The following is an 11,366-nucleotide window of genomic DNA, read 5'->3' as shown; positions in this document are numbered from 1 at the left end:
ACGATAAACAAACACTCGTTTTACATTCCCGTCTGAAATCGTAACTTGGAACAAAATTTTATTTCCCTTCTGGATACCCCAGGCCCCTGAGTGCAAACGCGATTTGTTTAGTTTCCAAACTTGTCTGAGTTTCACGACGAGCAGCACTTAGAATGTGATTCATTTGTCCTTATTTTGAAATGGAGTGTGTGTGTGTGTGTGTGTTGGCGGGGGAGGGGGTGGTGTTTAACATAGAACACTCTTGTCTACTACACTCCGGAAGGGGGAAACTGGAAAGGGAAGAGGGAACGAGAGAAAGGGTGAGGTAGAGGGAAGAGAAGAGGAAGACAGGGAGGGTGAGGGGACGGTCGATCTCTCGACCTCTCCATGGGAACCAATGGGTTCTGGTCGCAGAAGGCGACCCCGTGGAAGTCTCTTCCTGGTTGGATCTCCAAGTCCTCTACCCATTATAATAATCCTAGAGAGGTGCCCGGGAAGAGAATGTGGTTCCTCCTTACTTTGCTGGGTCTTCCCAAAGAAGCACCTTTCTCTAGGGAGGATTCTGATGTATGGTGTCCTTGAGGGTTCATGCCATCACTACCCCTCCCCCCAGCCACAGCTGTGAGAAGTTACGACCCCTCCTAATCCGGGTCACACAGGTGCTCAAGCCCTCGTTACAAACTAACGGACTTGGGCTGGCCCCTGGGCTCTTGTGGTCCAGAGAACCGGGGTGGGCATGCAAGAGGCTAGGCTGCCCTCTGGCTCACGTGTGGGAGCACAGATAGACACGGGTGACAGCACGGTGCACACAGAGGGGTGCACGCACGCGCCCAGACCAGGGCACCTCACACAGGGGCGGAAGCCTGCGCTCTGGTGTCAGTGTCCCTTTCTGCGGAGTGCTGATTGACCCGGTGGACATCTCCAAGAACACTTAACCTTCTCCTAACCCCACTTCACCGCCACCGCTGGCCAGAAGACGTGTCTCCCTTTCTCCCTTGAGATCCTGGAGAAGTGCCTCTTTCCAGCCACGCACATCTGCAGCCCGGAGATGGCGAGGCTAGCGTGACCCAGGCGCTGGCGACGAGCCCCCGCTTACCTCGGGCCGGAGGCCGTCTGGGAAGCTCACTGCACGACCAGGCTAGGCGCACAGGGTGACAGGCGGTGGCACAGGTTCCTGAGTGTCCCGAGGGTGCAGACGTCTGGGTCTCTCTTACAGCGCTGCGAACTGTGATGGACAGCAGATCTGATCCACAGGGCCTGGGGTAAAACCCGCTGCCTGTCTGCGCCTGGCTCCGCCACCGAGCCGACTGCCTCGCAGCGTCCTGAACAGGACCAATCCCGAGCGGGGGGCTGGCTCTGGGGAGCAGGGAAAGAAGACTGGATGGTCACAGCGACGGGAAGGCGGCCTGGACCTGGCAGGCCGGTTTCTATGGCAGCCAGGAGGGAGGAGCGGAAGAGAGAGGGGAGTGTGTAGTTGTGTGGCAAGGGGGGGGGGGGGAACACCAACTGCAGACTTTCCGGGAGGGGTTTTGGGCCTAGAGCGACGTTTGGAAGCAGAGACACAGCAGAAAGCGAGTCAACTTAACACCTTGCTGGAACAGCTCCTGCGCGCTCTCCCAGACGCTACCCTGTAATCCTTCCAACAGAGCAGAGACTTGCAGCAAAGCACCGCGACAGTCCCTCCGAGTGAGTAACAGGGCTTATGCTCTGTAGAAAGAAGTGCTTCTGTCTCCCTCTGCCCAGATCCCTTGTACACGTCAGGCCTAGTTGTCAGGGTGCCACCTAGTCCGTGGCCCTCTTATTACCTGTCTGTTCCTTGCTGTGATAGCCTGGCTGGTGGGAGGTGCCAGCTGCTCTTTTTTCTAGTTTACAAGCTAGGAAGCTAAGTCATTGGATTGAGTGTAGAGCTGGAATTTAATACAGATGCCGCAGAACATCGAAGATAATTCATGGAGTTAACGTGCGTTATTTAATAGAGGAGGAAACCGGGTTCAGAGCGTCACAGACGGTTTAATGGCTGAGCCAGACTTAGGAGCCTAAGTTCAGCTCTCTGAGCAGTCTGTCCACTTTGTCTTACTGCCCACCCGTGTATCCCTGGACGACAGGGCAAAACTACAAGAATCAAGATAATCGACATCTAAAATTCTTTGGGGGGGGGGGTCTAGAAGAGTCTGTTTTATTTATTTATTTGTTTGTTTGTTTGTTTATTCTATTTGCCAGACAGTGTTAGATAATTTTATAAAGACTAACCCCTCCAGGCAATCAGAGTTGTTCTGGTTTGTAGATAGGAAACTAGAGCAAAGACCGGACCTATGTTTCAGTTCAGGTCCCCAAGCTGTGGAGCGCTGGGGCTGGAACCCAAGCAGTGGGGCTCGCGATATATTCAGACCTTTCATTGCTGCTGCCTCCTGAGTTTTCCTTAAAGGGGGTCAGGAACAGGAAGGGTAAGACGGAAAACCTTGGACAGCTCCACGCACTGGAGCATGTGCAGGGAAGCCAAGGGGCTGCAAAGATTGCTTCCTCAACCCAGTCAGTCCATGAAAAGGATTCTCCATCTTTGAATCAATCAATCAATCAATCAATCATCAATCAATCATCTTGGAGTAGTGCATGCCACCAGCCTATCTTCTTTCTATAACAATAAAATGAAAGCAAAAAAAAAAAACATAAAAAAAAGATTTGAAAGGCCCTTTGAGTCTTGAAACATGACAGTACAGAGGATAAAATTTTATAGGAAAATTATATAGCAATCTAGACCCTCAAATCCCAGGCCAGACATACAGCTACAGTGGCAAAGCTCGCACTCCATGCCTCAACAGAGTAAGGAAAACATAGGCCAGCAATTGCTTCCTGAGTGTGCTTACAGGGCCTCATCCCACAGCCCCTTGCATTTTCTCTTCTAAGTTGTCATGCTAGAGCATCGGTTTTCAACCTTCCTAATGTTGCAGCCCTTTAATGCAATTCCTCATGTTGTGGTGAACTCCAAACATAAAACTATTTCATTGGTACTTCATGACTGTAATTTTGCTACTTCTAGTAATCATGATATATAAATATCTGTGTTTTCGAATGGTCTTAGGCCACCCAGGTTGACAACCACTGGGCTAGATTCTCCTTCTTCCAAATCAGACCTGTTTCTTCTCCTTTGCTATTCTGGGACTCTTCAGCCATAGAAGAGTGGAATACATTTCATTTCCTCCATTTGAAAAAAATTTTTTTTCTACACACAAAAAATGTCCATTCAATAGTATATTACAGTCCAACACTATAACGAGAAGCTCTGACTTAGTATAATAGGGCTCTGACTTAAAAAATAAAAAGACAGTCTTGATGTGTAATATAGGCTGGACTGGAACTCAAGGTTTTCCTCCAGCCTCAGTCTCCCCAAAATTTGGAATTATAGGCATGTGTCAACCACACCTACCCAGCCTTTAAGAAAACTCATGAGCAGGGCAGTGGTGGTGCATGCCTTTAATCCTAGCACTTGGGAGGTGGAGGCAAGTGGATTTCTGAGTTTGAGGCCAGCCTACTGAGTGAGTTCCAGGACGGCCAGGGCTACACAGAGAAACCCTGTCTTGGAGAGAAAAAAAAAAAAAGAAAGAAAACTCATGAGTATAAGGAAACATTTTGCACATGTTGAGTGAGCAAACGTTGGAGAAAGAAAATACAAATCTGTGATCCATGTCTGGAAACGCACCTCACTGCAAGATGCAATTGCTAGTGGTCTCAAAGTTCTTCTTAATCCCTTCCAGGATTCTTCTTTTTCTACAAGGACATGCGTGTACTTCATAAAACTATTTTCTAGAAAATATTTTTCAAAAGAACGTATGAATCTAAGGCCCTGTCATCAGTGTAGGCGGGCCCATAATTCTTGGGAAGCTCACTGAAATATGGTTTCTAACCCTTAACCTCTGTCAGCTTGAACACATTAATGTATGAGACACTTGTGCCTTTCTTTAAGAAATACTGCTAATGGCTAAAAGGCCATTGTAGCTCTAAGTCTTTACTAGCTGGTGACACCTGTGACTTCAAACATTTCTTAGCTTCAGTTCCCCAGTCTGTAATCTTGGAGTTGTGGGGAGAGCTAATGAGATAACTTTTCTAGCAACAATGTATCAACCTGGACAGAAGGCCTGAGAAGTCCGGGGATGGGGTCAATGGCCAAGTGGGTTACTTTCACCGGTGTCTAAGGAGTTGGGATTCAGGTATGTTCAGAATTCCCTCTACTTGTTTGTGCACTTGCTATTCAAGGGCAAATGGGGCCATTCCACTCACATTTTCCAGTTACTAAGTTACCCAGGATGCAGCCATACTGCATGTGAACCTGGCCATTCAACTGGACATTCCCACCCCTCATCTTCCTTCCTCATTCCTTCCTTCCTCTTTGGTGTCAGTAGCTCTACAGTCAGAAGTCTGATGCTAAGGGCGTCAACATGGTTAAGTTCTGGAAATGGCAATTTAATGGGCTGCAGCCTGCCAACTTCTCACTGAACATGGCAGAGGGAGGACCAGAGCATTCTGGAGTGTCTCATCTGACTCTCACAAGATTAGCTCTACTCTAATGACCTAATTATTTCCCAGAGGCCCTCCTAATATCAACAAACTAGGAACTATGATTTTAATATATGAACTGGGGGTGGGGGACACATGAACATTTAGTCCCTCAGATCACCCCCCAGGTTCCCTCACCCTGCACCCCAGTATCTCCTAGTGGGCATGGTATGTATCAGATCCTTTCTGTCTTCTGCAGATTTTTGTCTCTGTGCGCCATCCTAGGTCACTGCTTCCCATGGATTTCTGATTGTCATTGAGTCATAGCTAATCTAATCCACTGTCCATCCGTACAGCCTCTGTTACTTTGAGAATGGAAATATGCCCAAGCCTGGGAATGAAGCCTCCAGATGCCTACTTCTTCGTTTTCTCAGAAGGCAGAGCTCTGAGGTTTGAAACTGAGCCACTTTTTCCTAACAATTCGTGTTCAGCAATGTCCTTTGTTCTTTAACTTTACAAGAACCTTTAAAGAACTAATGGTGGGCCAGACATGGTGGTGTACAACTTTAATCCCAACACTCAGAAGGCGGGGGCAGGAGGATCTCAAGTCTCAAGAGTTTGGTCTACATAGCAAGTTCCAGGCCAACCAGGGCTACGAGAGGCCCTTATCTCAAAAACCAAAGGAAACCAATTGAAATGAAATGAAACCAGACACAAAACCTCACCCTAGCTTATCATAATTTTGTTCTAACTTTAAAAATTGTTTATTTTACTTATTTGGGGGAGTGAGGGTTATGCATATGTAGGTCACAGGGCAGCTTGCAGAAATCACCTGTCTTTATTGACTAAGCAGTTCCTAAGGACTGAGCTCAGGTGAACAGGCCGAGCCATCTTGCCAGCCCCATTTTTGCTATTACAGTCAAAGCCAAGCAAAAAGCTAAACCAAAAGAATGAAAATAATTGCCGTAGTCCTGTTTTCACAAAGTCTCTCTTTCCTCCCTCTCCCAGAGATACCTGGGATGCTTTTCAGCTAATGTTATTTCTGATTGATGGGTTGGTGTGGTTTTAATTATTTCTCATTCTGAATCACATGATTTTTACCTTAGCAAGTGTAAATCTTCAACAACAGCCAGAAGGAAGAGGGCGTCAGTGACTAAGGAGGGGCCACTAGCTCCTGTTTAATTCTGATATTCTAGGTACTCTTCTATTTCAAAAGCGGTTTGTGAGGGGTGGCGTAGATGCACACTCCTCTGAGGAGGCATAGGTCAGTGTTGGATGTTCTCAATCATTCTTACCTCGAGACAGGGGTCCTCACTGATTCCGGAGCACTGGTTGTTCCAATAGGATGGTTGGCAAGGTATGCCCCTAGGGTCCTCCTGTCTTATCTCCCAGTGAAGATGACAGGAACGTGTCATCCTTGTTGGGAGATAGATAGGAATGGGCTACCAGGCCTATTATGGAAGGTGGGAATCTACACTCGGGTCTTTGAGCGACAAACACTTTACCTGTTGTGTAATCTCCAGCCCCGAGGTGTTTACTTAGCTCTTCTGACATTTAGCTTTGATTTACAAAATGTTAATAAAATTTCTTACTAAAATTAAAATACAAGTAAAACAGAGAAAATACCAGTACTGAGAAAGGGCATGCTGTCACTGAAATCTGAGTTTGCTCCTATCCTCACTGCCGTAACTGTCCTCCAAAGGTCTCCATCCCAGGGCTGGGGAACTGACCTCAGAACCCTTCAGCATAGCAGGCAAAGCGCCCTGTCACCGGGTGGTTGTATCCCCAGCCTCTCAAGCTTTTCTTCAGTAAGAAGCCAAATATACCAAACAGCATTGCAGGGAAGTCGAACTTCCTTTTTGAGTTCTTAGCAAGCTGAAACTCTACTCAGCTATGGGAGGAGATGGAAAAGAGAAAGAGAAGCCATGTCTTCTGGAGTCAAGGTCTGGGAAATCTGGCAAGCTTAGCACCGGAGGTCGGCAAGCCGCTCCCCAGTGGAGAGCAGGGCAAAGCTTCTCTCCTTTACTTCGCTTCAGGAGAGAAAGCACAGAGTGTAAGGGAGAACACACAGGCTTCTGGGCAGTGCCCAGAAGAAGAGAGCAGCTGCACAGGGGAGGGCCTGCTGGGAAGGACATTGTATCACTAAGGGGGAAACCAGATAATTATTTCTCCCACATCTTCAGAGAGACTTTGGGTTCCTCACCTCTCCTTGGGCTGGACCTTTGGACATATGACTGACAGGTTCACCCAAAGTAATGCAGAAGGGAGGAAACAACAATCTCTCTCCTTTAGAGAAAGGACATGTTTCCTAACAGGTCCAGAGGTCGTCCTCCATTTTCCAAGAAGCCTAAGAAGGGGTAATTATGTTTTCCTTCCTGGCGTTTGCAGGGAGATGACTGTGGGGGGAGGTCTATCCTCAATGGCCTCTAGCTACCTGACATTCTGTTAAAAGCTGAGACTTTCAAATCCTTTAAGGGACAGGCAGAAACTGAGAAAGAGTATCATCAATTTTCACCACGAAATCAAGAGATCCTGTTCCAAAGCTGTTCACTAGGACTTAGTGCCTGGACTGGGGTTTCAGGCACACACTCAAGAATGGCTCCCAGGAGCAGGACTCATTTATGAAAGAGATACCAAGAAACAAAAGCTCCTCTGTATTCTGGCCTCTAGGTCAGGACAGAATCATACAACATTTCTGTCTTCTGGCCAACAAGAATTAGAACTGTTAGCTTTTCCCTAAACCCATCTAACCCATTTCTTATCATTAGTGAGATACTTTCTTATAAATGACATTGGCTATTATTTACAACTGAATAATAAAGAACAAGAAGAGGCTCTAGATTAGACCCAGTGAAATTTAGCAAAAGTACTTAATGCAGTTATTTTTTGCTTAATTTTATTTACAATAAACACTGCTTCATCTGAACCATGGCTCTCAATTCATTACTCCGTCCACAGCATTCCTTAGTGACAGCTTCACAAAAGTTACTTGTCTAGCACACCAGAGTTAAGGATCAGCTATACTTTAAGAAAATCCAAGCCAGGCAGTGGTGGTGCACACTCTGGGAGGCAGAGGCAGGTAGATTTCTGAGTTGGAGGCCAGCCTGGTCTACAGAGTGAGTTCCAGGACAGCCAGGGCTACACAGTTCTAAACCCTGTCTCAAAATAAATAAATAAATAAATAAATAAATAAATAAATAAATAAATAAATAAATAAATAAAAATAAAAAATAAAAAATAAAAAAAAGAAAAAGAAAGAAGAAAATCCATACACTTGACTGAGTTCTTGACAGGCCTGAGTTGACATTTTGTCCACTGCATGCATGTGAATAACCCAGCACCAAGGGTGTTACTAGTCAACTAGTATGAGTTTCTTGTTTTTGAGTTTTTAATGTCTTATTGCTTTCTCAACATTTCCTATCTTTATGGCACTTGCCTTTCAAGAACATAAAAACAGCTGAGACAACATAAAACTTTCTTGCTTAATCTGAATGTTTGTGACTGTCTTGATCTGGTCACTACGACTAAAGGTTACCATGAACAATCTACAGTATCATGTAGAAGCTCTAAGGTGCCTCCCAGTCACTCCAGGGCTGAAGATACAGCACGGATAGTACAACACTTCTGTAGCGTAGTCAAGTCATTGGGTTTGATCCCCAGTATTGGAAAACAAACAAACAGATCATCATCCCCAACACACACACACACACACACACACACACACACACACACACACACACACACACACACACACTTCATTCCGTTGGCTAATCAAGTGCTTCCTAGAAGTCCTTTCTCACTTATGTCAGTTGTTGACCAAGTGACCCAAGTCTAAACAGCCAATGATAGTAAATATCCGAGAACTCATTTAGTAATTCCACCTCCCAGGCACTAACCCAAACCAACAGACTATTCAAGTCTGGATATGGAGCCTGGCAAGGTGCTTTTAACCAGGCTCTGGTAACAGCTAGGCTACTGCCTGAGTGACTGAACTCATTTGCCTGTTCACCATTCAAAGGCCAGTGCTCCAGAGATGAATGCTGAGGAGATCGGGCTTACTCTTGAGCAGCACCTGACAGGGTGGGCAGGGTTCTCTTTCCTGTCAAGGGGCCACCTCAGGAGCCTGAGGTACAGGTGTACAGAGGAAGCTTGGCGGGGCCATGGGAGACATGCTGTACCCTGAGTGGTCTGTAACCGAGGCGTGCTTCCCTTTCTTCCTAGTCAGTGACAAGCAACCGACTACCTTCTTGGGGTGGTTCCCATCAACCTGTTTAGATGGATGAATTACTTTTCTCCAATAAAGGCATCATCTTACACATCGGAAATAATCTAACCACCACCAGATATTCTGGGTTATGTTAATCAAAAAAAAAAAAATCTTCGGGAGGGGCACGTGATAAGGTGCAGTTTTCTTACAATCTGGAATGCCAGTAAAAGGGAGATTCACAAATGGGACAGCAGGCCACTTGTAGATGGCATCGCCTCAAGGCAGGGAAATGAGGTCCTTTGACAGCTTAACCAATCTCTCTCTCCTCTACTCCCAGCCCTATAAGAGCTGGAGTAGATTCCAGAAAGAAACTGAGTATTTACTCTGTTTTGTTCAATCTGAAGTAAAGCTCTCTACTTGGATGTTGTAACTAGCTCCGTTGTAACTAGCTCCATTGTCTCACGCGTCACTTCTGTCACTGAGACAGAAGTGTGCGGCTGTATACATACATAGGTGATTCGTGACTAACAGTTATCATTACAATAAAACTTTTCTTTCCCAGGTCACATTTTAGTAGAAATACCAAGGCAGAGTTATTTCAGCTAAATCACACCTTACTAACATCAAGAAGAAATATGCTGCCATTGTACATAACATGGAGGGGGCACTGTTTAAAGCACACAGAGGTTAGATGTCCTTTCCGTTCTGACTAGGTGATAACAGCTCTTCACTTTCTGTTTTTAGAGCAAAACACACTTCTAGGCCTCTAAGAGGTTTAGTGTGCTGCTGATTCTCGTTTGAATCCTTTATGAGAAGTCCTATTAGAGTTACAGCACACTTCAGCACATTGCACATGAAACAGATTTTGCCTAGGTCTCGTTCTCCAAAAATAACCAACACAGGGCCTTCAAAGGCTCCCTTCCCTCTCATTTTTCTACATCACTGATAAGACTACTTTCAAGTGAGCTCCTAAATGCCCACATTTTCACTGAAGACCACACAGGCTAACTGCAGATAGTAATTAAAATCCACTTTTATAAGTGAGGACTTTATATTAGGTCTCATTTATTGTTGGCTTACTCAACATACAAACGAGCTGAGTGACATACAACACCTCTCTGGAAAAATGTCTGATTTGTTGCCATTTAATACCACGATCACCAAAAGTAGTACTTGAGCTGATCTCTTTAAAAAACAAGTGGAGAAACACGTTTAAAATAAATAGGCACTACTAAAAACATAACACTCCTGTGCTAATAGAACTTACAAAAATACAAGTAACTCATGTCTTGGCCTTTTTAGCCAACTCTTGGGTTAGGAAGTTATGTATTAACAATCTTATATTTTAATTTGTTAATGAACCCTGTTTACTACAGTCACAAAAATATCTCCAAATTGATAATTAAAAAAAATAAGAGGAGCCGGGCAGTGGTAGTGCACGACTTTAATCCCAGCACTTGGGAGGCAGAGGCAGGCAGATTTCTGAGTTGGAGGCCAGCCTGGTCTACAGAGTGAGTTCCAGGACAGCCAGGGCTACACAGAGAAACTCTATCTCAAAAAACGAACAACAACAAAAAACAAACAAACAAACAAAACAAAACCATAAGAGGGCTAGAGATGGCTTAGCAGCAGGAGCACTGCTGTTCTTTCTGGGGATTCAGGTTTGATTCCCAGCACCCATGTGGCAGCTCACAACCAACTCTAACCATCTTCTGGGCTTTGGGAGGGAGCATCAGGCACACACATGGTGCACAGACATACATGCAAGAAAAACACCCACACACATAAAATAGTAACTTTAAAAAGAGTCATGAACACATAATTTTAAAGTTTACTTTAAAATGTAAATTATCTCCCAGTATTTAACAGGTAAAGAAAATAGCAATATTGATTTTATGTGGTTGTTATATTTTTATTTTCCAAGTAATACTGATTAAAAATATTTACACAACTACTTTTAAGTCCACAGTTTAGCACTCTTATTTGTATGGCTTTAAAAGTTATAGCACAAAATCTTTACATTAAGGATTGGGGGAAAAAATTCCACTCAAAACAAAACCTGATATATTATATACATACTTTTCCTGTGTTTTATTTTAAATACATTAATTTTAATTTTTAATTTTAAAATGATGCTCATCTAATTTTTTTTTCCAATCTGGTGGTAAAATACTAGTGCAACTTCTCATCAAAATAAGGTTTACCACAGATGGAAGTGAACTTTTCCAATTGAAAATGGCCCTTCAGCTGCCGTTAAATGAAAAATTTTCAATGTAACTTAAAGGAAAAAGAATTGGTAGTTGCCATTTTAAGCAAAAAATACCAAGTACAAGAGTACTTTACACTGCTCTTTAAAACACAAACTTTGAAAGAACCAGAGATGTTTTTCTGAAGTTTTGTTGGTTTTGAAAAGGCACAGGGTGGTTGTTTTTTGTTTTTAACATTCTAGAAATTCTGCCACCACCGTTTCTGTTGTGGGGACAGCATTTGTAGCCACTGGATAGACAGATTGTTCAAAATAAAGCCAGCCCCCAACGATTAACTGCACAGTAACAATGCCCTTCCCCCATGCAGTCTTGTATCGCCTACATACTCAATTTTTTAACATGCATTAGAATACAAATGTATGTATTCTAATGGTTTAAGTATGATTTTTATAATATGCAAACCATTTAAGGAAAGATGTGAC

The sequence above is a fragment of the Apodemus sylvaticus genome, chromosome 16 (genome assembly GCF_947179515.1).
Source record: "Apodemus sylvaticus chromosome 16, mApoSyl1.1, whole genome shotgun sequence".
Classification (NCBI taxonomy): Eukaryota; Metazoa; Chordata; class Mammalia; order Rodentia; family Muridae; genus Apodemus; species Apodemus sylvaticus.
This window is presented reverse-complemented; position numbering follows the sequence as displayed.